This window comes from Castor canadensis, chromosome 7 (assembly GCF_047511655.1).
Source record: "Castor canadensis chromosome 7, mCasCan1.hap1v2, whole genome shotgun sequence".
Taxonomy (NCBI): Eukaryota; Metazoa; Chordata; class Mammalia; order Rodentia; family Castoridae; genus Castor; species Castor canadensis.
Genome location: NC_133392.1, coordinates 152,023,542 through 152,029,541, shown reverse-complemented (window position 1 = coordinate 152,029,541; position 6,000 = coordinate 152,023,542). Strand labels below are relative to the sequence as shown.

At 50.9% G+C, this 6,000-nt stretch overlaps 1 long non-coding RNA gene across 1 annotated transcript in view; it reads right to left on the bottom strand.

Moving 5' to 3' along the window:
• Positions 1-1,861, bottom strand: part of LOC141425034 (uncharacterized) — a 15,985-nt gene extending 14,124 nt beyond the window's left edge. The window contains exon 1 of the long non-coding RNA XR_012450110.1: positions 1,738-1,861. This is a non-coding gene — a long non-coding RNA (uncharacterized lncRNA). The remainder of the gene's footprint in view (positions 1-1,737) is intronic.
• Positions 1,862-6,000: the final 4,139 nt, after the last annotated feature.

Here is a 6,000-nt window from a genome sequence, read left to right as displayed (position 1 = left end):
TTGGGTGTTCAGCCACCCTTCCTTGGGGGATCTCCACAGGATTGAGTGGCAGTTTCTGGCAACCCACGAGGTTATTAACTCAGCACTTCTGGCCATCACTTCCTTCTTCTGATCAGCTGGGTCCCGGAAAACCGGGAGGACACAAGCCACAGGTCACAGCTGCTTTCAGCTCCAGGCCGCTGGGCTGCCCCATCACCTCCCACCCTTTCCTGGGGGTCAGGACCTCTAAATGTCCTTTCCTCCATCCTTCGCCTGCCCCTCACCATTCTCCATAACCCCCAGGCAGTGGAGAGGAAGTCCCAGCCTGGCCTTGTTGCAATCGAGGTGAACCCCACACTGTCACCACACTTGCTACTCAAACAAAAGACAGCTGGACCCAACTTCCAGTAAGTGTCATTGGCCTCAGGTCTGCTGAGGCTGGCCATCTCCTCACAAGAGCAGTGAACCCATTTCCTTTCTCTGAGGACCACAGTAAGAGCTGGGTTTTATTTGTTTTTATTTTTAATTTCTTACTTCTTTTTCTGATTTTTTTATTTTTACATTGTTTTATTGTGCTGGGTAGGGGTACATTGTGGCATTTACAAAAGTTCTGACAATGTATCAAATACATCATAGTTGAATTCACCTCTTCCACCACTCCCTTTTATCCTCCCCTCTCCCCAGGAGCTGACTTTTATAGAGAAATTTTTCAGGAACGAGCAGAGCATCACTGTTTTGCACTTCACAGGTGTCAGGTTCATCTTGAACATTACTAGCCTATCTTAACAGCCAAGGAAGCTGAAGCTCCAAAAAGTTAAACAATTCAACCAAGGGTGTGAGCCTAGTAACCAGCCGGGAACTGGCCCCCAGACCACAGTGAGCTCCTCCTAAGCGTGCAAATCTAAATAAAAAGCCAGCACTGGGAGGCAAAGTGAAGAGAAAGAAATGGTTAAGTTTCTAGCAGGAATATCTCAATCCCAATTAGTAAAAAAATAAAAATAAAAATAAAAATTTCAACTTTGAATTAATAAAAAGGAAAGCAAGCTGGGCACCGTGGCTAGTGATCCTAGCTACTCGGAGGTGGAGATGGGAGGGAGGTGGAGAGCAAGACCCCCATCTCATTCATTACAAAGGGGGTGTAGTGGTGCCGGCCTGTCATCCCAGCTACACTAGAGGCATAAATACGAAGATCAAAGCAAGAGCACATTCGAAAAATAATGAAAGCAAAAAAGATCTGGGGGTGTGCTCAAGTGATAGAGTGCCTGCCTAGCAAAGTGAGAAGCCCTGAGTTCAAACCCCAGTACCACCAAAAAAGCAAAAAAAAAAAAAAAAAAACACCACCCAAACCTTCCATTTTTCTGGCCAAACAGGGAGCCAGTAGCTCAATAATGCCATCCAAATCAGAAACCAGCCCAGATGTCCTGTGGGCCCAATGCCACCGCAGAGAAAACCCGCAGGCATTGGGGCGGGTCTGTCTCTGCCCCGGCTGTACCATCCGACCTCAGGCAAAGACCCCGGGACTGGTGGGACAGATGGCTTAACAGGGACTCCTGCCCTCTTAGGGTGCCAAGCCATGCCTTCATGACCAGGTCCTAGCGATAAGCTGTCAGGGCGCCCCGCGGCTGGCAAGCCCAGGCCGACCAGCAGCTCTGCGAGGACCCGCGCAGGAAACCCCGGGCGGTCCTTACAGCTCGGAAAGAAAACTGGATCTTCCCAGAAATGGCGTTGTCCTGCCTGCAAGGCGGGCTGCAGACTTACAAATCGGCTGTAACTCGATTTGCCAGCGCTCTGACTCAGTTTCCTGCTTCGTCCTCCCATTCCGGTCCCCGTCCACTCCCGGGTGCGCATCGGCGCAGGCTCCCCGGCTGAGACTAAGTGGCTTCGCACGCGGCGATACTATTTACAGTTTCAATCACCAGCACCAGCCCGACCAATCAGACAACCTCGAAGGCGGGCTTTAAGAAAAACTCAACCAATAGCCTTTTAGCCTCTCCCAGGTAAGGATTCCGATTGGCTCCGCCATGTGTCTGCGCAGGGACCTGAAACGCTGCAAGCGGGGAAGGTAGCGGTGAGATAGAACCACACCTTTGTGGGAACCGAGTGGTTTAGGCTGGAGGTGAGGGGGGATCTGGGTTCGAGTCTATATCCGCCCCTCTCTAACTGATGTCTCTGGACAACGATCTGTCCGAGCCTTCCTTCCTCTTTGGGGTTGCAGTGAGACAATGCGTCGTGCCTGGAGTGGGGAAAGATGACGAGGAGGGATATTTTGGAATTACCTGATGTGGTTTTCAGTCTCAGTTTTTCCGATCGCTCCAAGATACTCTTCATGACTACAATCTAGCAGGAAGAGTGAAGGAACGAGCCCTGGCTTTTGATCTTCCAAAGGCTAGGAGATGAGAAGAAGCAGAAAGGACTGTGTGTACAGACACTGGAATGGATTCTGTGCTGGAGGTGAGGGAGGTGACACAGATGGGGGACTAGCAAGGTCCTTGCCGGTCACGAACAAATAGAAGTTCCCAGATCAGAACTAGGGAGAATCTGAGCGCAAGCAAAGGGGCAGCACAACCCTACACTGGACTGCCAATGGATGTATCTAAGCAGGGGTGTCTAGACAGACAGACCTGTAAGACTTCTCTGTTTCCCAGGAAGGGTCAGGAGAAGGAAAACGATCCCCAGGGATCCAGAAGAGTGAGATTCCCAAGCATCTATGTGGGCCAGACAGGCTGTATAAGAGTAAATCCAAGTGACCGTGTCTACAGGGAATGGTGGGCACAGTGTGAACTTTAAGGAAGCATGCCAGTGTAAAGGGACAGCCACTATGCGGTTGGTCCAGCAGATTGCTGCCCCATTGGATTGCATGCTCAGAGTGACCAGCCCCATATGCCTACATTCTTGGGGGAGTGCCTCACTTAAAACATAAAATGTCATATGGGCAAACAAAGCCAGTCTGAGGATGGCATTTGAACTGGAGGATGCCAGGCGGTGGCTTGTCCTACAGGCAGGACCTGGCACGGTGCAGGGGTTGGGGTGAAAGACATCTTGGCATGAGCTTGAACAGACCAGCAGCCAGCAGCTCTTGTGGGAATGAGGAGCCCTGGTCCCCTGGAAGCTTTGGCACCAACCACACAAGGCCCTCAGAATTTACAGGCAGCCATAGCACAAGGAGGAGAATTGTCCCCCACCACCTGGCAGGATGCGGGCTGGTAAGATAAATTAGGCTACGGCAATACCTGGAGACATTTGGTTATCAGAACTGGGGGAAGAATGCCAATGGCAACTCATGAGTAGAGGCAGGGTCGGGGGCACACACTAACCATCTTGCTATGCACAGGACATCCACCAGCAAAGTTATCCAGCCGGTTGTCAATCAGTCCGGCCAAGAGTGCTCAACCCATAGCTAAAGATCCCAAAGACACAGACAAAGCCAGGCAACATGGTGTGCTTTTGAGCTTCCACCCAGGCAGACACAATTATTTGCAAGGCAGGTGTGGTTGCTGTTGGGAGGAGGGAGGCTCACGGAGTGCCAAGACCTGAGCAGGGAGCAGTCTGATTATCTGTGGCACCTGCCAAGATGACTGTGCCTCTGAGGTCTTCTGTGAGCACTCTCTGTACCTGCATTCTCCTCCTTCTTCTCTCAGCTTCTTCTGCTCCAGGGAGACATTACAGGCAGGGGGCTGCTGCTTGGGCCACCAATCAGCTTGCTGGAGACCCTCCCCATCCTCACTCATCCACTCTTTGCTGCCCCTCTGCCTGGATCCCCAGCCCAGGACGCTGCTCTCCTGCCTATGAGAAGTGGCTTTTGGGTCTCGCTCAGTCTGCAGACCTCTCGGTAAGGACGTCCACTCTGTGCGTGGAGGCCTCTAGGACTTCCCCCTTTGAAACTCAAAGCCCAAGGTCAGCTCCTTTTTTTCTTTCTTTCTTTCTTTTACATTAATTTTATTAGGATATGTTTGTTGTAGGGGAGTGGGAGATTATTGTGACAATTCCATACAGGCTTGTATTACACATTGGTTAGATCGCTCCCACCGTGTCTTCCCCTCAACCCACTTCTTGCCACACTTAAAACTATTGCAAGAGGTTTCTTTGTTCTATTTCATGTAGGTGTATGAAGTCCATCAACCATATCCCCGCACCTTAATCTCCTTTGTTCACCCTCCCCTCCCCCAAAGTACCCCACATGCACACATACACACACGCTGTACCTGTTTTACAGTCCTGTCTTTCATTAATATCTAAGTCGATGTTCAAAGGAGTTTGGCAATGTGTGCCCGCTGTGAGTATACTTTACCTTGGTCCATTCAACCCCTTCCATTACTCTCTCTTACCCCTTTGCCTCCCCTCCCCCACCATTTTTTTCTATTGTTCTCTTTTTCATGCCCTCCTTCCCAGGTTGGTTCTTGACACCAGTGTTGTTGCTGCAGGCCTTGTGCAGTAAAAAGAGCTGCTGTCTGAATCGAGCAAGGGGGTGAGGAGACCTCGTCAGAACTGCCAGTCTTTCCCAGCCCTGCAGCACACAGTGTGTGGGAGACACTGTCCCTCCCTGTGGTTCCCTCTCTGCCCCTCGATCCCCACTCCATGCATCTCCCTGGATCAAAGAGCCCCACATTAATGGTGTGGCAAGCAGCAGCTTCAGGAGAGCACAGGCTCTGGGCCATCTGAGGTCACACCCAGACACCAGTACTGACTAGCAGCACCCTGTTGGTCAAGCCACTTCTCCCCATCTGCAAATGGGGGCTCTGTCATCTTCCTCGTGTGGTTGTAAGGTGATTAAATGGGTCCATACGATAGTGCCTGGCATGTGGTCAGTTCTACACAAGTGTTGTCATTTGCTCATCTAAGGGATGGTGGACTTGGAATCCAAGTCCCTCAGGTCACTGCTGGTGATTTCAAGGCCATTATTAACTGGTAAAGGGTCAGAACAGCCTGCCTGGCTTTCAGCTCCTGTCCAAACTTCAAAGGGACTCTCTTTAAGTCTTCTTGAAGAGAAACGGAAACTCATCAGACCAGCTTAAGTCAAAGAGGAAACTCATGGGAAATAGAGTCCTGCACAGAACAGTAGCTGGAAGGTGGCTGCAAGCCAGGTGCCTTCCCTTCCTGATCTCTCTGTGGCTGACCTTGGCAATGGTCCACCAGCTGCACAAGGAGGCCTCCTTGTCCTTGACGTGGCTGCAGTAGGTGCCCATGGATGCTTCTGACAGCCAGTGCATTCTTCCTGTGGGCAGAGCCTTGGTGATTAGGTAACTATGCAATTCCAGGCAATCCTGAGAGTCCACGGCAGTTAGGAGGGTACCTGCCAATGACGAGCATGTGACCAGTTTTGACAAGAGAGATGCCAAGGAAGTTGACTGGGAGTGTCTGGGAGGGACCCACTGGAACAGAGAGGGATGGGTCCTCGGATCCAAGGGAATGAGTCACAGGGCTGAGCACATCAGAGTAACCCACCTGTTACCGAGTCCTGTGTGTCCTTGTCGAGGAGGCTGAACTTGGTGCTGGCAGCAATGGGAATCAGCGCTCAGTCTTTGTGCATGTTGCTGATGTGGTAATGTGGAGAAGGGATTGAAGGGGAGAATTTCACTAGGCTTAGCGAGAAGGTTCTAGTTCTATAGGCTGGGATCTAAACGTTGAAGCAATAGTTGTGGAGGTAAAATAGCTGATCCTCTGTGTTCTGTCCTCTCAACAGCCTGTACCTAATGCTACGATGTCCTCACAAGCTCCCTTCGGGGCTCTGACATGTCTACACTGGCCCAGTGATATACACGGGGAAGTCAGGCAGAGACACAGTTCTGGAATTAAAAATTTTCAGGAAATGGGGCAAAACCTCTTTCCTTTAAACAAATGGTCCCACTATCCAATTTTGTCTTTCACCACGTGAGCACAATTTCTCTACCACGCAGACCTGATTCAACCTTCAAAGGCATTGGGCCAGTAACATCTGCACACAAGACACATCCCTTCCCCGTGAGTCATATGAGCGCTCCAGCCGAAGGCCAGGCACACATGCGTGATTACTGCTGACTTGGG